The sequence below is a fragment of the Chiloscyllium plagiosum genome, unplaced genomic scaffold (assembly GCF_037043375.1).
Source record: "Chiloscyllium plagiosum isolate Xiang-an unplaced genomic scaffold, Cpla_swu_hap1 HiC_scaffold_17, whole genome shotgun sequence".
Classification (NCBI taxonomy): Eukaryota; Metazoa; Chordata; class Chondrichthyes; order Orectolobiformes; family Hemiscylliidae; genus Chiloscyllium; species Chiloscyllium plagiosum.
The window spans coordinates 75231148-75253175 of NW_028270155.1; the positions used below are offsets into that span (position 1 = coordinate 75231148).

At 45.5% G+C, this 22028-nt stretch overlaps 1 protein-coding gene and 1 pseudogene across 3 annotated transcripts in view; both read right to left on the reverse strand.

The window, feature by feature from the left end:
* Nucleotides 1-22028, reverse strand: part of pnp6 (purine nucleoside phosphorylase 6) — a 107294-nt gene that overhangs the window by 48240 nt on the left and 37026 nt on the right. The window lies entirely within an intron of this gene.
* LOC148147409 (uncharacterized) lies at nt 505-15119 on the reverse strand (annotated as a pseudogene).

Sequence of the window (22028 nt, forward strand, 5' to 3'; positions counted from 1 at the left end):
CGTGTAGTGTGCTGTGTAGCTAGTGTGTGTGTAAGTGTGTATTGTTTGAGAGACAGAGAGAGTGATAGAGATAGAGAGAGATGGATGGAGACAGCGAAAGAGAGAGAGAGAGAGAGAGAGAGAGACCGAGAGATAGACTCTCTCTTATTGTTTCAGTACTGAAAGGCCAATATCTTATTAGCTGTATGCCCCATATACATCCAGATGACAGACTCTGCCATATTTACCACTTGACAACAGATTGTAAACATGGGACCTGGTCTTGAGGCATCCTAAGCATCGCTTCAACATCCTAACTGTGCTCCTCTGAAATGGACCATTTCTGACTGGATGCCTATGCAACTGATAAGGACGAGTCATTTCCAAAGAAATGGGATTTCTATGAAGTGACCATGGGCTGTACAGAAATTGTCTATTTACACAAGATGAGGCAGCACAATGCAGTGTAATGTAAAATGATGCAGAAATATCGAACCTCAGGTTTACTTCACCTACCAGCACAGAACAGCAGAGAGTTAATGAAACAACAGTTTGTGTTCTTAAAACCAACAGCCAGCAAGATAGTCTTGTCAAAAGCGAGCGGACTCTATGTGCAGCAGTGAAATGCTTTCTGTCTCTCCTCACAAGATTTAAATTCACCCTTAAAACACTGACTCTCAGGTGAAACCTGGAGCCCATGAACATGGTGGGTAGCGGGTGGGGAGGAGGTACAGGATAACTGATGATAATGTCAGTGCAGTGGAGTCTGTGGGTTCTCTTCGCTCTTTAAGGTCAGTACATTCAATCAGAAGTTGGATAAGCAGAGAGGAAAGAAAGAAATGGAAGCATGAAGAGAGGTGTGACAAAGCTGATATGGAGCATAAACAGCGACTAGTTAGATGCAATGTCAATGTAAGTTTGCTCTCTGAGCTGGAAGGTTTGTTTTCAGACGTTTTGTCACCATGTTAGGGAACATCATCAGTGAGCCTCCGGTGAAGCACTGGTGGTACGTCCCGCTTTCTATTTATGTGTTTAGGTTTCTTCGGGGGGTGATGTCATTTCCTGTTCTTTTTCTCAGAGGATGATAAATGCAATCCAAGTCAATGTGTTAGTTGATAGAATTCCGGTTGGAATGCTATGTTTCAAGGAATTCTCATGCTTGTCTCTGTTTGGCTTGTCCTAGGATGGATATGTTGTCCCAGTCGAAGTGGTGTCCTTCCTCATCCATATGTGAGGATACTAATGAGAGAGGGTCAGGCCTTTTTGTGGCTAGTTGATGTTCATGTATCCTGGTGGCTAGTTTTCTGCCTGTTTGTCCAATGTAGTGTTTGTTACAGTCCTTGCACAGTATTTTGTAAATGACATTAGTTTTGCTTGTTGTCTGTATGGGGTCTTTCAAGTTCATTAGCTGCTGTTTTAGTGTCTTGGTGGGTTTGTGGGCTGCCATGACGCCAAGAGGTCTGAGTAGTCTGGCAGTCATTTCCGAGATGTCGTTAATGTAGGGGAGAGTGGCTCGGGTTTCTGGGCACGTTGCGTCTGCTTGTTTGGGTTTGTTGCTGAGAAATCGGTAGACTGTGTTCAGTGGGTACACATTCTTCTTGAATGCGCTGCACAGGTGATTTTCTTCTGCTCTCCGTAGTTCCTCAGTGCTGCAGTGTGTGGTGGCTCATTGAAATAGTGTCCTAATGCAGCTCCGTTTGTGGGTGCTGGGATGATTGCTTCCGTAGTTAAGCATTTGGTCCGTGTGTGTTGCTTTCCTGTAGATACAGGCTTGAAACTCCCATTGATTGCTCACTCAACTGTGGCATCCTCACTGGCATAGAGTTCACAAAGGTGGAGCATAACAATGACAAACTGCCATTCCTAGCTGTCATAGTCGAGCGGACAGTTAATGAGGAACTTCAAACCAGCGCCTACAGGAAAACAACACACAGGGACCAAATACTGAACTACAGACGCAATCATCCCAACAGTGAAAGGTGAATGCAGATTGGTACTGAGAATATTACAGTTAATTAATGTCCTTGATTTGAATACCAGGAACAGCGTTCCTAGGTGTAAAAAGAAAATAGTTTGCTACACTGCATCAACTTGCAAGGACAAACATGTGACATCTTCACTGCTTCTGCATACTTGTACAAACGTATGTTTAAAAAGGCTAAAAGATCATCAGTGGATAGTTTAACATCCTTCTCCAGTTCACGAGGAACAGTCACTGTTCAGGAATTTTATTTCATAGAATCCCTTTGGCCCAACAAATCCACACTGACCCTCCGAAAAGCATCCCACCCAGATCCATTCCCCTATTACTCTACATTTCCCCGACTAATGCACCTAGCCTATACTTCCCTGGATGCTTTAGCATGGCCAATTCACCTAACCTGCACACCTTTGGACTGTGGGAGGAAATTGGAGTGCCCGGAGGAAACCCACGCAGACACAGGGAGAATATGCAAACTTCACACAGACAGTCGCATGAGGCTGGAATCGAACCCGGGTCCTGGCACTGTGAAGCAGCAGCGCTAACTGCTTATGGTGACACTGGTGTTCAGTGACATTGGCTTTTATTGTACCTTTAGGTTGACAAAAATCCAGACATCGACAGTCGTATATTGGGAACACTGGCTTGGGTATTTGTATTTAATGACAGATCCAAGTGAAAGGCCAAGGCAAATAGTGCAAGACTGCAAGGGGTTAAGGCAACAGAAGCTTTTACAGCACTGTCAATTTCACAACATTCCCAATGTGTTTCCTACTGGGGATGGGGGAAATGCGTAGCGGGATCGGATTTAGTGTTAGATTTCCGGTTTGGATAGATTTCCGGTTTGCGGAGGGTTCGAAAAACAAGGAGAAGTTTAGACTGTAAATTTCAAGCATGTGGCAATGGCGGCTGAGAAGGCCCAGAATACCCTGGAATAATGTCACCAAGTTTGGCTTTTCAAAATTGGATGCACTGCAGGAGTATCAATGGGTTGGCGAGGGGAGAATTAAAGTAAGAAGATAGAGAGAAAGAAAAACAAAGGAATCAATAATGGGGAGACGGATAAAGTTAAAAAATGATGTGGCAAATCATGCCAGGCAGTGGAATATATTTGTGGCACTTGATGTCCAAGTGGTAGCAGTGGTGTTTGCTCAACCCAGAAGATCTAGCGTTTTCTGATGTGATTTGCTTTATTATTGTCACATGTACCTAGGTGTTGTTTTGTGTGCAGTACAAGCAGATCATGCCAGACAAGGTGCAATAGGACAGAGCGAGGAATACAATGTTACAGCTGCAGAGAAGGAGCACAAAAAAACGAGAAAATTTAAGTTTAAGACATCGATTCAGAAATCTAATAACTTGAATCTGTTGGTATGTGTGTTTAAGCTTTTACATCTTCTCCCACCCCCCAGTTATAATCTCTTCCAACCTCTTCCATCAGGCAGAAGGGTCACAAAGCTAGTCCTTTTTTTTGTCTAAAAGCTCAAGGAGACTCAGTCCTTGATTTTTTTCAGAGGGGTAATAAACCAGGCCGGGCTCCGATCAGTCTGGTTTGGTACAGAGATGAAAAGGATTTTGAGAGGCCTTTTGTTTGTATGTAATCAGATGAGACTTCAGGCCAAAGTGGTCATGAGGACAAACTTTCCTCATTCCTGAAGAAGGGCTTATGCACGAAACGTCGATTCTCGGTTCCCTGGATGCTGCCTGACCTGCTGCGCTTTTCCAGCAACACATTTTCAGCTCTGATCTCCAGCATCTGCAGTCCTCACTTTCTCCCCATGTTTAAGAAGTTACCTGTATAATGAAAGGGGAGTGCTGAGCAGTTTAGTTCAGTCCAGAACTGGTTGAGAGTTCAACAGTGAGCTGTGTGGGAAACTCTCTCTTCTGCCCTTCTAACTTCAACCTGTAAGCATCTGACCCTTTTTTTGTACTGTGTTTTAAAGGGGGTTTGCTTATTGGGACTATTTTGTATATTCAGAACAGCATACTTAAATCTAGTTTGGATAGACTGAGTTCTGTAGGGGCTCTTTATTCTGTTCTTCGGATTTCATTGTGTAATTCCATGAATAAATTTTTTGTCTTTTTTAAACCTGGTAGTCAACCTCGCTAACTTACTCCGGGTAATTTTCAATGTACAATTACCAAAACAAATTGTAAAGTTATGATCTGGGCTGCCTGCTTAAGAATGTTTTGAGTGGTCTGGCCTAGTCCACAACAGAAGATACAAGAGCTGAAGCACAGGTACCAACAGATTCAAAAAGAGCTTCTTCCCTGCTGTTATCAGATTTCTGAATGGGCTCTCAAATTTTAAATTTAATGTTGACCTTGCACTTTGTGCATCTTTTTCACGGCTGTAACATTGTATTCTTCACTCTGGACCTTGGTAACTACGAGGTTCTTGAATGGGGTTGTTCACGTGGACTAATCAGGAAAACCTTGGCTGACCAATGTAACCAGGAGTTAGGAAAGCGGCCCAGGGGAGTCCGGTCAGTACACAGGGCGACTGGGAGCTGGGTGGTTGACAACCAGCATGGAGGAAAGCGGGCCTGGGGAGGGTCGGTCAGTATGCAGAGTGGCCGGAGACCGGAAGGCCAATGACTGTCCTGCAGGAAGGCTAGCTAAGGACGGTCTGATCAGTATGTGGTGTGGATAGGTGCTAGGTGTGGTTTTGTTTTGCTATGTTGGGTCCACGTTCTATGCACTGTTTCTCATTTAACTAGACTGTCTTGTCTGTGCTTGTCATTGTTACTTTGCTGATTTTCCTGTGGACTGATATGAACGGTGGTGTTTGGCCTCGCTGCCCCTTCCTCTGTAAATAGTGGCTTTTTAAGAACTACTGCTTTCTGCGTATTATCAACTGTCGGTATTTTGTACGGTTTCATAAAATAAAAAAAGAAACGTAGCCAGGAGATTAGAATCTCCTCAGTTGAGGACTGACTCTGAGCTGGCTGGCCATAGCCTGTGGACTGTGCACTCGTTAATAAAGGGTGATGGGAAACTGGCCTCTGTACAGGCATTACCCTCTAACGTTCAATACGATGGTATGACCAGAGAGTTTGGTGGGATATGGCTTGTAACAATGAAAGCACTTGTTAATTGAACTGTAGACTATAGCATCTTCCACATTACATCACTTCCATTTCTGCCTTATCACATAAAGTAGGCGAATCATTATTTCAATAGAACAAGGTCAATTTAAACCAGTGCAATGATTTATTGCAGAAATATTATTTGAAGGGACAAAGTAACATTTATAATTCATTCGAATCAATTCCTTCTCATGCATAACAAAAAGCATGACACGTCTGTGGGCTAGATGCACTTATCTAACCATTAACCTTGCCAAAACTGGTCAGCAGAAACAGTGGAACTCTCTTGAGGGCTGACTGACTTCAGCTCACGCTAATTAACTGACTGTTTCTCAATTTCTTTTCTGGAGAAATTGGTTTTTAATGAGTAGCAGACCAGATATAGTCTGACATAACCTGTGGTCTCAGTTGTCATGTGAGAGAGACTGTGCTAGAAGTTTGGAACGGGAGCAGCGGAGGGTGGAGATGCCTACTGCCATATCAGCGTCTCGATGGCATTTAGAAATACTGCTTGAATGCGTATCTGAACAGAAGATCCCACACTAAAACGCTGTCCCCATTACTGTACAGGGAAAGGTGGACTCTGTCCCCATCCACTCTTGTCAGGTATTGGTGAGTGGAGCTGCTCATCAAACCCACAACTGCCTTCCCAGGATGTGCTCTGTCCTAACGATACTTATACAGAATTACATCATTCAATCAGTTACATTATAATATCACCCAGGCTCCTCTACCTCATTACATCGACAGGTTTGGATTTGATGGGCCGAATGACCTCCTCATATTGGAATGATTCTCTGGCTTAAGAAAGCAGTGACTCTGTGACAAATAAGAAATCCCAATCTCAGCATCAGCCTTACCTCGGTTACCTGTCCAAATGCCTCTGGGTCAGAGAGTCTTAGTTAAAGACCGAATCCAGAGGGCTGAGCATTTCATGTCGGCTAACAAAACATTTACCCAAAGTTCAAGGGGCAAGAGGCAAGCCACACCATGTAACCATAGGGAGGGCATGGCCAAGGGGTTTTGTTGCTGGACTGTTAATCCAGAGACTCAGGTACTGTCGTTGGGATACCTGGGCTCAAATCCTGCCATTGCAAATGATGGATTTGAATTCAATAAACTCTGGAATTAAGAGTCAATTGTTGGAGGAATCCATCTGGTTCACTAACCCCCTTCAGGGAAGGAAACTGTCATCTGTACCAGGGCTGGTTTATATGTGAATGCAGACTCAATGGTTGACTCTTAACTGCCCTCTGGGCATTCAGGGATGGGCAATAAATGCTGGCTTAGCCAGCGATGCTCTCATCCCGCGAATGAATTTTAAAAAAATCCACCAGGCCTAACTTTCAAACTGTCGTTTGCAAATCGTTTCTCACATCCAGTTTGTGGCAAAGATGTTTAAACACATGAAATGCAATTGCCAGACTGAGAAAAACAGACACTCCAGCTCCTTTCACAACTTCGAAGAGCTTCACAAATATAACACGGCCTCAGCACAGCACTGCAGTGACGGCCTCGATTTTCCAGCTTAATCCTGCAGTATTTCCTCAACAGAAACGTCTGCAGTGAGGGGGTGAAGGTGTTATCAACTGGTCGGCAGTTCAGGAGACAAATGGAGACAGTGAAGTAAAACCAACAGTCACTTGCGGGGTGGGGGGGGAGTGTAAACAAAATTAAGGAAACTCTTTTAAACCTCAGCGGAAGAGCAAGGAATGGGCTAATTATGGATTCCTTCAAAAAGCTCACACAGTTAGAATGGGCGGGAAGGTGTGATTTTAGGATGAAGAGTGTGGTAGGCAGATTGGCCGACCCGAACGTAAATTGATTGGTGGATCCCTGTCCCTGAACTGATCTTTGAATTGCACAAGATGGCTCCAAGAGACAGAGTAGGGAGAAGATTTGCGCTGTCACACTTTCAGAGCTGGTCCTTCTGAAAGCCATGTGGGAAGTAAAGGCTGGTAATCAGCCATATTTTTAAGATAGAAAATATCTTTTGAGGAGTTATCTGGCATTGATTTTCTCATTCTGAAAATACAGAAATAATTCCAAGCAGTCAAGGACTGAGACTAGGAGAAAAAAAGATTATATATGAGATTGCATATTGGATAAGGGAGTCTTTAGGCATCTTCTCTGCTGCCTTATCTGTTCAAGCATTTATAAAAGGCCCAGGTAATGACCCTCAGCACAAAATAACAAAAAGAAATCATCTCAAGGTGTGCGACAGACGGACAGGGAGGAGGTGATTGTCCTGATATTTTGGGATTCTGTCATGTGCCGGCACTGTGTTTGGATAATGTGCCGATCTCAGTTGAGCAGCTGGGGATACATACAGGCCTTGGAGCTGGGTGTGAGGCTGCCAACATTGCTGGATGTGTGAGGGTGAGGTGGACTACCTGAATGATCAGTGTGAGTCCTGACCGCTGGACTGTACTGATGGGCGAGTGATGCGGGTGTGGGATGTTTAGCAGAGTGAGAGTTCAGAGATGTCATTGGCACCTGGTCTTTGAAGGTGCATTCACATACCTTGACCACGTAGCGGAGGTTATTCAACTTCTGACAGCCAGATCTTTGGGGCCACATACTTGTAGTGACTTCTCTCAACACATACAGCATAGAGTCATACAGCACGGTAACAGGCCTTACAGTCCAACTCATCCACGCCAGACTTCCCAAATTAAACTAGTCCCACTTGCCTGCATTTGGCCCATATTCCTCTGCTTTCTTCCTATTTATGTACGCATCCATATGCCTTTTAAATGCTGAAATTGTACCAGCCTCCACCACTTCCTCTGGCAGCTCATTCCATACACGCACCACCCTCTGTGTGAAAAAGCTGTCCCTTTTAAATCTTTCTCCTCTCACCTTAAACCTATGCCCTCTAGTTCTGGACTCACCCACCCCAGGGAAAAGACCTTAGCTATGCACTTTATCTATGCCCCTCATGGTTTTATAAACTTCTATCAGGTCACCCCTCAACCCCCATGCTGAAAATGATCCCAGCCTATCCAGCCTCTCCTTAAAATTCAAACCTTCCAGTTCCAGTAACATTCTTGTCAATCTTTTCTGCACCCTTTCCAATGTAATAAACACCCTTCCTATAGCAGGGCCACCTTTCACTCTACATGCATCCTACATGTTCCCCTCAAAACCCCTCCTCAGAAACGTGACTTTTCGCCTCCGGTCCACCTCATGACTAATGCCTGTCATGTTGTATCTGTGAATCTGGGACTTCTCCTTCTCACTGTCCCACTGTTCCAGTTCTGCAACTCCTACATGCACCCTGAGTCAGTGCAGGTCACCAGGTAGCAGCACCAAGGTCCCCAGCCTGCTTGTAAAAGCGACAACCTTGCCTGCACCTTGTGCTATCAGAGCAAGCTGCTGAGTCCACCAACTGAACACTGAGGCAGCTAGACCTGGGGTTCCCACCCCTCAGACTAACACTGCAATCAGAACAATGAGGGGGCACGACCAAGTTGGCCTTTTGCTTGGGTGAACGCCCACCTGCAGCTGCTTCATCAATGACCTTCCCTCCACCACAAGGTCTGAAGTGGAAATGTTCTCTGACAGTTGTTCAGCACCATCCGCGACTCCTCAGGGGCCATATCCAAACGCAGCAAGACCTGGACAATATCCAGGCTTGGGCTGCCAAGTGGTAAAGTGAGTCGAGTAGGTGGTGCTGGAAAAGCACAGCAGGCCAGGCAGCATCTGAGGAGCAGGAGAATCAACGTTTCAGGCATCAGCCCTGGAAGTGCCAGACTATGACCATCACCAATAAAAGACAATCTAACCACCACCCCTTTACATTCAATGGCATGACTATTACTGAATTCCCCACTGTCAATATCCTGGAGGTGACCAGAATCTCAACCATACAAACACAGTGGCGACAAGGGCAGGTCAGAGGTTAGGTAACTCACCTCCTGACTCCCCATAGCCAGCCCATCAACTACAAAGCACAAGTCAGAGGTGTGATGGAATACTCCTCGATTGTCTGGATGGGGGCAGCCCCAACAACACTCAAGAAGCTTGGCACCATCCAGGACAAAGCAGCCGGATTGATTGGCACCTTAGCCACACACATTCCTCAACCATCGACGCTCAATAGCAGCAGTGTGTACCATCTTGTATGCAAGACGCATTCAGAAATTCACCAAAGACCCTCAGGCAGCACCTTCCAAACTCAGGGCCATTTCCACCCAGAAGGACAACAGCAGCAGGTACATGGGAACACCACCATCTGCAAGTTCCCCTCCAAGCCACACTCCATCCTCACTTAGAAATATATCGCCATTCCTTCAGTGTCGCTGGGTCACAATCCTGGAACTCCTTCCTTAGCAACATTGTGGCTCAATCTGCGCTCAAACCCAGGTGGCACGGTGGCTCAGTGGTGAGCACTGCTGCCTCACAGGGACCCAGGTTCAGTTCCTGCCTTGGGCAGCTGTCTGTGTAGAGTTTGCACATTCTCCCCATGTCCGCATGAGTTTCCTCTGGGTGCTCTGGTTTCCTCCCACAGTCCAAAGACCTGCAGGTCAGGTGAATTGGCCATGCTAAATTGCCCATAGTGTTAGGTGCATTACTCAGAAGGAAATGGGTCTGGGTGGGTTAATCTTCGGAGGGTTGGTGTGGACTGGTTGGGCCGAAGGGCCTGTTTCCACACTGTAAGGAAACTAAAAAATGGATAGGACCCTCAGCTTCTGTTTCCATTACTCAGACTGGGACCTTGACTCAAAGCATAATTTCAAACACATATTTCCAATGCTGGTACTAAAATACATCCCCACACCGACAAAATAACATTGCTAGCACCAACCACCCTGCTGTCAATGACGGCTTTCATTCATTTAGCATCTTTCATGCACTGCAACTCTGTCTGAGGGTGTGTTGCAGGAGTGCGAGTCAAAAGCAAACAGACACTGAGCCCCATAACGAGACAGAAAAGTTGTGTCAAGTCGGAAGGTTTTAAGGTGGTTCTAAAAGTGAAGGGGTTGTTGAGGTGAAGTCAAAAGGGGGGAGATTCAGAGTCAAGATTAAAGTCCCTGCAAGTTTATTGGCCTTGTATGGAACTCTGTACAAGATGTCTCTGTTCACTGCTTCAGAGTGATGACTGAGATGATCTGTGATGGTGTGGGTCTGCTGTAATATTCCGTTGTCAGAATTTCTCATTGCTGTGGAACCACAGAAGATAACGCCTGCATTTGGGGCTCGAATAGAGACTTGTAACCTTCTGACACAATTTAACAAGGAATGAACATTACTTCTGAGTTCTTCTGTTTTATCTCCCTCTGCTGCTGGCAACAGGTCAGAGAACCTGTGAAATTCCTTCAACCACTGAGAGCTCACTCTACCGACTTTCTAGTTGCCTTGGCAACCATCAGTGAAAAAAAAATATACCTCAAGTTAAATTTAGACAGAATTTCAGCAACCAGACAGTGGCAAGACAGAGCATACAATGGGGTCAGATGTAGGTGGAGAGAAACACACACAAACATACAGACACAAAGGGACACAGACAAATCAAAAAGCGAGGTTTCTAAATAAAAGGAGCTGTGTTTACAAAATAATGCACATTTCAGAACTCTAAAAGAATCTTCCTGGAGCTGTGTCTAAAAACAAGGCAGGCTGGAAACTTTCAGATTCATTTCCAATTTTACAGGAGAGTTTTCACCATGGGCTCTCACCAAACTCTGCCTCAGTGATGACTATAACATATCGGAGCAGAATTAGGCCATTTGGCCCATCGCGTGTGCTCCGCAATTTGATTGTGGCTGACATATTCCTTAACCCCATTCTCCTGCCTTCTTCCTGTAACCCTCGATCCCCTTACTAATCAAGAAACGACCTATCTCTGTTTTAAATACACTTAACAACTTAGCCCCCTCTGTAACAATGACAGATTAACCACCCTCTGGCTGAAGAAATCCCTCCATATCTCAGTTGTAAAGGGTTGTCTCTTCACTCTGATACTGTGCCCTCAGGTCAATAGACAATAGACAACAGACAATAGGTGCAGGAGTAGGCCATTCTGCCCTTTGAACCTGCACCACCATTCATTATGATCATGGCTGATCATCCTCAATCAGTATCCTGTTCCTGCCTTATCTCCATAACCCTTGATTCCACTATCCTTGAGAGCTCTATCCAATTCTTTCTTAAACGAATCCAGAGACTGGGCCTCCACTGCCCTCTGGGGCAGAGCATTCCACACAGCCACCACTCTCTGGGTGAAGAAGTTTCTCCTCATCTCTGTCCTAAATGGTCTACCCCTTATTTTTAAGCTGTGTCCTCTGGTTCAGGACTCACCCATCAGCGGAAACATGTTTCCTGCCTCCAGAGTGTCCAATCCTTCAATAATCTTATATGTCTCAATCAGATCCCCTCTCAGTCGTCTAAACTCAAGGGTATACAAGCCCAGTCGCTCCAATCTTTCAACATAAGATAGTCCTGCCATTCCAGGAATTGACCTCGTGAACCTACGCTGCACTTCCTCAATAGCCAGAATGTCTTTCCTCAAATTTGGAGACCAGAACTGCACACAATATTCCAGGTGTGGTCTCACCAGGGCCCTGTACAGGTGCGGAAGAACCTCTTTGCTTCTATACTCAATCCCTCTTGTTATGAAGGCCAGCATGCTATTAGCCTTCTTCACTACCTACTGTACCTGCATGCTTACCTTCATTGACTGGTGTACAAGAACACCCAGATCTCTCTGTACTGCCCCTTTACCTAAATTGACTCCATTTAGGTAGTAATCTGCCTTCCTGTTCTTGCCACCAAAGTGGATAACCATACATTTATCCACATTAAACTGCCATGCATCTGACCACTCACCTAACTTGTCCAGGTGGCCCTGTAATCTCCTAATATCCTCCTCACATTTCACCCTTCAACCCAGCTTTGTATCATCAGCAAATTTGCTAATGTTACTATTAATACCATCTTCTATACCATTAATATATATTGTAAAAAACTGCGGTCCCAGCACTGATCCCTGCGGTACCCCACTGGTCACCGCCTGCCATTCTGAAATGGAGCCGTTTATCACTACTCTTTGTTTCCTATCAGCCAACCAATTTTCAATCCAAGTCAGTACTTTGCCCCCAATACCATGTGCCCTAATTTTGCTCACTAACCTCCTATGTGGGACTTTATCAAAGGTTTTCTGAAAGTCCAGGTACACTACATTCACTGGATCTCCCTTGTCCATCTTCAGAGTTACATCTTCAAAAAATTCCAGAAGATAGGTCAAGCATGATTTCCCCTTCATAAATCCATGCTGACTCTGACCTATCTTGTTACTGCTATCCAGATGTGTCATAATTTCATCCTTTATAATTGACTCCAGCATTTTTCCCACCATTGAGGTCAGGCTAACTGGTCTATAATTTCCTGCTTTCTCTCTCCCACCTTTCTTAAAAAGTGGTACAACATTAGCCACCCTCCAATCCGCAGGAACTGATCCTGAATCTATCGAACTCTGGAAAATAATCACCAATGCATCCACGATTTCTCGAGCCACCTCCTTCAATACCGTGGGATGTAGACCATCAGGCTCCGGGGACTTATCAACCTTCAGACCTAACAGTCTCCCCAACACCAATTTCTGGCAAATATAAATTCCCTTCAGTTCAGGTCCTTCAGCCACTGTTACCTCAGGGAGATTGCTTGTGTCTTCCCCAGTGAACACAGATCTGAAGTACCAATTCAAATCTTTTGCCATTTCTTTATTCCCCGTAATATATTCCCCTGTTTCTGTCTTTGAGGGCCCAATTTTAGTCTTAACCATTTTTTTCCCTTTCACACTCCTAAAAAAGCTTTCACTATCCTCCTTTATATTTTTGGCCAGTTTATCTTCGTACCTCATTTTTTCTCTGCGTATTTCCTTCTTAGTAATCCTCTGTTGTTCTTTAAAAGCTTCCCAGTCCTCCACTTTCCCACTTATCTTTGCGATGTTATACTTTTTCTCTTTTGACTTTATATGTTTCTTAACTTCCCTCATCAGCCATGGCCACCCCTGCCTCCTCCTAGGATCTTTCTTCCTTTTTGGAATGAACTGACCCTGCATCTTCTGCATTATACACAGAAATATCCGCCATTGTTCCTCCACTGTCATCCCTGCTAAGGTATTGCACCATTGAACTTTGGTCAGCTCCTCCCTCATAGCTCCATAGTTCCCTTTATTCAACTGAAATATTGTCATGCCGATTGTACCCTCTCCCTTTCAAATTGCAGATTGAAGCTTATTGTATTATGGTCACTACTTCCCAATGGCTCCTTCACTTCGAGGTCCCTGATCAATTCTGGTTCATTGCACAATACCAGATCCACAATTGCCTTCTCCCTGGTAGGCTCCAGCACCAGCTGTTCTAAGAATCCATCTCGGAAGCACTCCACAAAGTCTCTTTCTTGAGGTCCAATACCATCCTGCCTCGTCCTAGTCTCTCCACTAATGGAAACATCTTCCCCACATCTACCCAATCTGGGCCTCTCAATATTCTCTAAGTTTCAATCAGATTCCCCTCCCCCACCCCCTCATCATTCTAAACTCCTTGAGGTGCATTCTCAGGATCATTCTTATAAACCTCTGGCCCCCCTCCAACACCAGCACACCCTTCCTCAGATATATGGCCTAAGACTGCTTACAATATTCCAAATGCAGTCTGACTAGAGCTTTCTATCTCTGCTCTTATACTCTAGCCCTCACAAAATCAATGCTAACATTGCATTTGCCTTGCTAACTGCCAACTGAACTTTAAGAGAATCCTAACTAAGACCTCTAAGTTCCTTTGTGCTTCAGACTTCCGAAGTCTTTTCCCATTTGGAAAATAGTCCACTCTCTATTCTTCTTATCAATGTACATTACCTCACACTTTCCCACACTGTCTTCTATCTGCCACTTCTTTGTCCACTCTCTCAGCTCATCCATGTCCTTCTGCAGCCTCCCTACTTTCCCAACACTACCTGCCCCTCCATCTATCTTTGTGACCTCTGCAAATTTAGATACAATGCCCTTGGTTCCTTCATCCAGATCGGTAATGTGTAACGTGGTTCCAATACAAACCCTTACAGAACTCTATTCATCACCAGCTGCCATCCTGAAAAAGACCTCTTTATCCCTATTCTCTGCCTTCTGCCAGTCAGCCAATCCTCTAACCATGTTGGGCTCTTATTTAGCAACCCCCAGTCCGGTACCTTGTCAAAGGCCTTCTGGAATTCCAAATAGATTGTGTCCACTGGCTCTCCTTTGTCTAACTTGCTTGTTACCTCCTCAGAGAACTCTAATAGATTTGTCAAAGCAATGTTGACTCAGCCTTAGTTTACCACGCACTTCCAAGTACTCCGCAATCTTATCCTTAATAATGGACTCTAACATTTTACCAACAACTGAGGTCAGGCTAACTGGCCCATAATTTACCACCTTAAACAGGGTGTTACATTGGCCGGAGCTGAAAATGTGTTGCTGGAAAAGCGCAGCAGGTCAGGCAGCATCCAGGGAGCAGGAGAATCGACGTTTCGGGCATGAACCATTTTCCTCTAGAATCCTCCCGACTCCAGTGATGCCTGAAAGATCACCACAATGCCTCTACAATCTCCTCAGTGATCTCCTTCCGATCTCGAGGGTGTAGTTCATCCGGTCCAGGTGATGTATCCAACTTCAATCCTGTCAGCTTCCCCAGCATCTCCTCCTTAGTAGCGCCCATTACACTTACCTGACTATCTTGAAGTCCCCAAATCTCCTGAAGTCCAGGTATGCTGCTGACTTCTTCCTCTGTGAAAACTGATGCAAAGTACCTTTCTCTGTTCCCCATTACTGCTTCTCCAGCCTCATTTTCCAGCAGCCCACTGTCCACTTTTGCCTTTCTCTTACCTTTTGCATATCGGAAAAACCTCTTGCAATATTCTTTTATATTACTAGCCAGCTTGCCCTCATATTTCAACTTCTCCCCTCTTATTGTTTTTTTTAGTTGGCCTCTGCTGGGGTTTTTGAAAGCTTCCCAATCCTCTGGCTTCTCACTAATCTTCAACACTTTCTGTGCTTTCTCCTTTGCTATTACACTGTCCTTGTTAGCCATGGTTGCTTCACCCTCCCTTGAGTAGGTTTCTTCTTCTTTGGGATGTTTTTCTGCCGTCCCTCCCAAATTACCACAAGAAACTCTTGCCATTGATACTCCAACTTCTTCCCTGCTGGACTTCCTTTCCAGTCAACTCTGACCAGCTCCTCCCTCATGCTTTTGGAGTTGCCCTCACTCAATTGTAATAAAGTGACATCTGATTCAAGCTTCTCTATCTCAGACTGCAGGGTGAATTCTGTCACTTCATGGTCACTGCCCCCTCGAGGTTCTTTCACCTTGGGGCAGCACGGTGGCTCAGTGGTGAGCACTGCTGCCTCACAGCACCAGGGACCCAGGTTCGATTCCGGCCTTAGGCAACTGTCTGTGTGGAGTTTGCACATTCTCCCCGCATTTGCATGGGTTTCCTCCGGGTGCTCCTGTTTCCTCCCACAGTCCAAAGATGTGCAGGTCAGGGTGAATTGGCCATGCTAAATTGCCAATAGTGTTAGGTGCATCAGTCAGAAGGAAATGGGTCTAGGTGGGTTACTCTTCGCGGGTTGGTGTGGACTTGTTGGGCCGAAGGGCCTGTTTCCATACTGTAGGGAATCTAATCTAAATTGCCTGTAGTGTTAGGTGCAGGGGTTAATGTAGGAGAATGGGTCTGGGTGGGTTGCTCTTCAGAGGGTCGGTGTGGACTTGGTGGGCCAAAGGGCCTGTTTCCACACTGTAGGAAATCTAATCTTAAGCTCCCTAATCAAGGCGCCATGGTAAGGCAATTTATAAAACTTTTCATCGTACAGGCCATTCTGATATAATGCACGTTTCATCGACGCAAATTGGCTGTAACACGATTGACAAATTGTGGACAATGTTTGGATAATGCACACTTTCTACTGAATGGGTATAGCAATTTTCTATTAGCGATCTTTAATAGTGTGATTTTCTGCAGCGGTTTTCTGTCGCTCGATTTTCTATAGCATGGAGTGGCAGAGTGGCAGAACAACCTGTATTTTTCATGCTAAAATACCAATCACCAATAAATTTCTTTATTCCTATATATTACACTTCACCAAATGCAGAATTGCCTGTTTCCGAGTGGGCTGTACCACAAGCTGCTCTAAACAAAAATCTCGTAGACATTCCACAAAGTCCTTTTCCTGGGACCCGCTACCAAACTGATTTTCCCAGTTCCCCCGCATATAGAGGTCTGCCATTATTATTGTAATCAGGTCTACCTCCTGATTTATTTTCTGCCCCACATCCTGACTACAGCTTGTATATAACTCCCCGTACACACGGCCTGTACAGAACTCCCATCAAGATACGTTTTCCTTTGCAGTTCTTCAACTCTATCCACACAGGTTCTCCGCCTTCTCATCCTATAACACTTCTTGCTATTGAACAATGAACAAAGAAAATTACAGCACAGGAACAGGCCCTTCGGCCCTCTAAGCCCCCCGACCCAGATCCTCCATCTAAACCTGTCGCCTATTTTCTAAGGTCTGTAGCCCTCTACTCCCTGCCCATTCATGTATCTGTCTAGATATATCTTTAATGACACTATCGTGCCCACCTCTACCACCTCAGCTGGCAACGTGCTCCAGGCACCCACCACACTCTGCGTAAAGAACTTTACACGCATATCTCCCTTAACCTTTTTCCCTCTCACCTTGAACTCGTGACCCCTCATAATTGAGTCCCCCACTCTGGGAAAAAGCTTCTTGCTATCTACCCTCTTTATATGTCTCATGGTTTTTTAGACCTCATTCAGGTCCCCCCTCAACCTCTATCTTTCTAATGAAAGTAATCCTAATCTACTCAATCTCTCTTCATAGCTAACGCCCTCCATACCAGGCAACATCCTGGTGAACCTCCTCCACATTCTCTCCAAAGCATCCACATCCTTTTGATAATGTGGCAAATAGAACTGTAACCAGTATTCCAAATGTGGCCCAAACCAAAGTCTTATACAACTGTAACATGACCTGCCAACCTTTGTACTCAATACCCTGTCCGATGAAGGAAAGCATGTCTTATGCCTTCTTGACCACTCTATTGACCTGTGTTGCCAACTTCAGGGAACGATGAACCTGATCTCTCTGTACATCACTTTCCCCAGGACATTTCCATTTACTGTATAGTTCGCTCTTGAATTGGATCTTCCAAAGTGCATCACCTTGCACTTTCCTGGATTGAAGACCATCTGCTATTTCTCTGCCCATCTCTCCAATCTATCTATATTCTGCTGCATTCTCTGACAGTCCCTTTCACTATCTGCTACTCCACCAATCTTAGTGTCATCTGAAACCTGCTTATCAGACCACCTACACCTTCCTCCAGATCCTTTATGTATATCACAAACAACAGTGATCCCAGCACAAATCCCTATAGAACACATTGGTCACAGTTCTCCATTTTGAGAAACTCTCTTCCATTAGTATTCTCTGTTTCCTGTTGCCCAGCCAGTTCTCTATCCATCTAGCTAGAACACCCTGGACCCGATGCGACTTCACTTTCTCCCTCAGCCTACCATAGGGAACTTTCTCAAATGCCTTACTGAAATCCATGTATATGACATCTACAGCCCTTCCCTCATCAATCAACTTTGTCACTTCTTCAACAAATTCTAGTAAGTTGGTAAGACATGACCTTCCCTGCACAAAACCATGTTGTCTAACACCGATAAGCCCATTTTCTAACAAATGTAAATAGATCCTATCCCTCAGTATCTTCTCCAACAGCTTCCCTACCACTGACATCAGGCTCAGAGTCTATAATTACCTGGAGTATCCCTGCTACCCTTCTTAAACAAGGGGTCAACATTAGCAATTCTCCAGTCCTCCGGGACCTCACCCATGTTCAAGGATGGGCAAAGATATCTGTTAAGGCCCCAGCTATTTCCTCTCTCACTTCCCTCAGTAACCTGGGGTAGATCCCATCCGGACCTGGGGACTTGTCTACCTTAATACCTTTTAGAATGCCCAACACTTCCTCTGTCCTTATGCCAACTTCACATAGAGTAATCAAACATCTATCCCTAACCTCAACATCCATCCCCAACCTCATGTCCCTCTCCTCGGTGAACACTGATGCAAAGTACTCATTAAGAATCTCACCCATTTTCTCTGACTCCATGCATAACTTTCCTCCTTTGTCCTTGAGTGGGCCAACCCTTTCTCCAGTTACCCTCTTGCTCCTTATATACGAGTAAAAGGCTGGGGGATTTTCCTTAACCCTGTGTGCTAAAGGTATTTCATGATCCCTTTTCGCCTTCTTAATTCCTCGTTTCAGATTGGTCCTACATTCCCGATATTCTTCCAAAGCTTCATCTGTTTTCCAGTTACCGGGACCTTATGTGTGCTTCCTTTTTCCTCTTAGCTAGTCTCACAATTTCACCTATCGTCCATGGTTCCCTAACCTTGCCATTTCTATCCGGCATTTTCATAGGAACCTGTCTCTCCTGCACTCTAATCAACCTCTCTTTAAAAGCCTGCCACATAGCGAATGTGGATTTACTTTCAAACAGCTGCTCTCAATCTACATTCCCCAGCTCCTGCTGAAGTTTGGTATAGTTGGCCATCCTCCAATTTAGCACTCTTCCTTTAGCGCCTCTCTCATCTTTGTCCATGAGCATTCTAAAACTTACGGAATTGTGATCACTATTCCCAAAGTAATCCCCTACTGACTCATCAACCACCTGGTCGGGCTCATTCCCCAACATTAGGTCCAGTTTGGCCCCTTCCCCAGTTGGACTATTCACATACTGCTCTGGAAAACCGTCCTGAATGCTCCTTACAAATTCTGCTCCATCGAGACCTCTTACACTAAGTGGATCCCAGTCAATGTTGGGAAAATTAAAATCTCCCATCACCACCACCCTGTTGTTCCTTTCCCTTTCCATAATCTGTTTACCTATTTGTACCTCTATCTCTCACGGTCTGTTGGGAGGCCTGTAGTACAGGCCCAACATTGTTACCAAACCCTTCCCATCTCTGAGCTCTGCCCATATTGCCTCACTGCTAGAGTCCTCCATAGTCCTCCTTCAGCACACGTGATATCCTCTCTGACCAGTAATGCAACTCCTCCACCCCTATTACCTCCCTCTCTATCCCACCTGAAGCATCAATATCCTGGGATATTTCATTGCCAATCTTACCCTTCCCTTAACCAAGTCTCAGTAATAGCAATAACATCATACCCCCAGCTACTAGTCCAAGCCCTAAGTTCATCTGCCTTACCTACTACATTTCTTGCATTAAAACAAATGCACTTCAGACCACCAATCCCTTTGCATTCATCATCTGCTCCCTGCCTAGTCTTCCCCTTAGTCACGCTGACTTCATTATCTAGTTCCTTACAGGCTTTAGTTACTACCACCTTACTGTTCACTAACCTCCTCATTTGGTTTGTCATCCCTCTGCCACGTTAGTTTAAACCCTCCCCCACAGCATTAACAAAAGCACCCCCAAGGACATTGGACACCCAAGTGTAGACTGTCCAATTTATAATAGCCCCAACTACCCCAGAACCAGTCCCAATGTCCCAAAATTCTGAACCCTTCCCTCCTGCACCATCTCTCAAGCCACGCATTCATCCCGCCTAGTCTTTCATTTCTACTCTGACTGGCACCTGGCACTGGTAGCAATCCTGAGATTACTGCCTCTGAAGTCCTACTTTTTAACTTTGCTCCTAACTCCCTAAATTCTGCTTGTCAGACCTCATCCCATTTTTTACCTATATCATTGATGCCTATATGCACCACAACAACTGGCTGTTCACCCTCCCCCTTCAGAATGTTCTGCAGCCGATCTGAGGCATCCCTAACCCATGCACCTGGAAGACAACATACCATTTGGCAGTCTTGTTTTTGACCACAGAACCACCTGTCTACTCCCCTTACAATTGAATCCTCTATGACTGTAGCCCTTCCACTCCTTTTCCCACCCTTCTGTAGAGCAGAGCCAGCCACGGTGCCATGAACCTGGCTATAGCTGCCTTCCCCTGGTGAGCCATCACCCCCCATCAGTATCCAGAACGGTATTCCTGTTTTGGAGGGGGATGTCTGCAGGGGACACCTGCAATGCCTTCCTGCTTTTTCTCTGCCTTTTGGTCACCCATTCCCTTTCTCCCTCAGCAATCCTAATCTGCGGTGTGACCAATTCACTAAACGCACTATCCACGACCCCCTCAGCATTGCGTATGTGCCAAAGTGAGTCTGTCCGTAGCTCCAGAGCCGTCATGCGGTCTAACAAGAGCTGCAGCTGGACATACATCTTTAACTGAATGTCATTTTTTACTAACAAGTCAACCACCTCACCGCCAACTCCGCCCCCCGCCCCCCCAACCCCTGTACAACTGCCTGTCTTTTTGATTGGACATGTATCCTTGGATATTTAGTTCCAAGGAGAAAGTGAGGTTTAGATTAGATTAGATTACATTACAGTGTGGAAACAGGCCCTTCGGCCCAACAAGTCCACACCGACCCGCCGAAGCGCAACCCACCCATACCCTTACATTTACCCCTTACCTAAGGCTATGGGCAATTTAGCATGGCCAATTCACCTGACCTGCACATCTTTGGACTGTGGGAGGAAACCGGAGCACCCGGAGGAAACCCACGCAGACACGGGGAGAACGTGCAAACTCCACACAGTTAGTCGCCTGAGGCGGGAATTGAACCCGGGTCTCAGGCGCTGTGAGGCAGCAGTGCTAACCACTGTGCCACCGTGCCGCAGGTCTGCAGATGCTGGAGATCAGAGCTGAAAATGTGTTGCTGGAAAAGCGCAGCAGGTCAGGGAGAATCCAAGGAGCAGGAGAAGAAGGGCTCATGCTATTTTCAGCTATTTAGTTCCCAGTCCTGATTCACTTGCAGCCACATCTCTGTGATGCCCACACCATCTTACCTGCCAATTGCAATCTGAAGTCCAACACATTTACCTTGTTTCCTGTACTGCATGCATTTAAGTACAACACCTTCAGGTCCTGCTTTAACTGACCTCACTTCTCACAGCTCGAAGAGTGTGGTGCTGGAAAGGTACAGCTGGTCAGGCAGCATCCCGAGGAGCAGGATTCCTGATGAAGGGCTTATGCTCGAAACGTTGATTCTCCTGCTCCTCGGATGTTGCCTGACCGGCTGTGCTTTGCCAGCACCGCACCTCTCGACCCTGATCTCCACCATCTGCAGTGCTCACTTCCCCCACTCTGCTCATAGCTGTCTCCTTACAAAATGCACCTGAACTTAGATTCCTGACCCTTTCCATACCTTCTGCCCTATTATTTGTTCTAGAAACTTTAATAAACTCTGCTGAGCTCTCCACCACTTTAGCTTGTTTAAATCTTACCTCAACTTGCATCAGCAATTTGTCTACCTTATTTCAAATGTTTTGTGCATTCAGATACAAACTCTTTAAGTTTGTTCTATGATTGAGGTTCCCGACACTGTTATGGCTCCTTGGTACAATATGACATTCACACATTCTGTCCCTCCCTTTTACTTTCCGGTAGCAATTCACCCCATCCCTAACCAGCAACCCTACCTTCTCATTTACAATTCTTCATGTAACAACCCACCCTTCTACTATTTAGCTTAAAGCCCTGGGTATGTAATTCACCAAGACTCTGGTCTGAGCATGATTCAGGCGGTACTTGTCCCATCGGAACAGCTCCCTCCTTCCCAAGACTGGTGCCAATGTCCCACAGATTCAGGCCCGCTTCTCCCACACTAATCTTTGAGCCATGCATTTACCATTTTAATTCTGTTTAACCCTGTGCCAGTTAGCTTGTGGCTCAGGTACAAACCCAGCGATTGTTACTTCATTCCCTTGCTTTGGAATTTAACCGCTAGCTGTTCATATTTCCTCAGCAGATCACCGTCCTCTTTCTACCTACAGTTAGTTCTTCTATAACACGGGATTCGTCAGCGCAAATTGG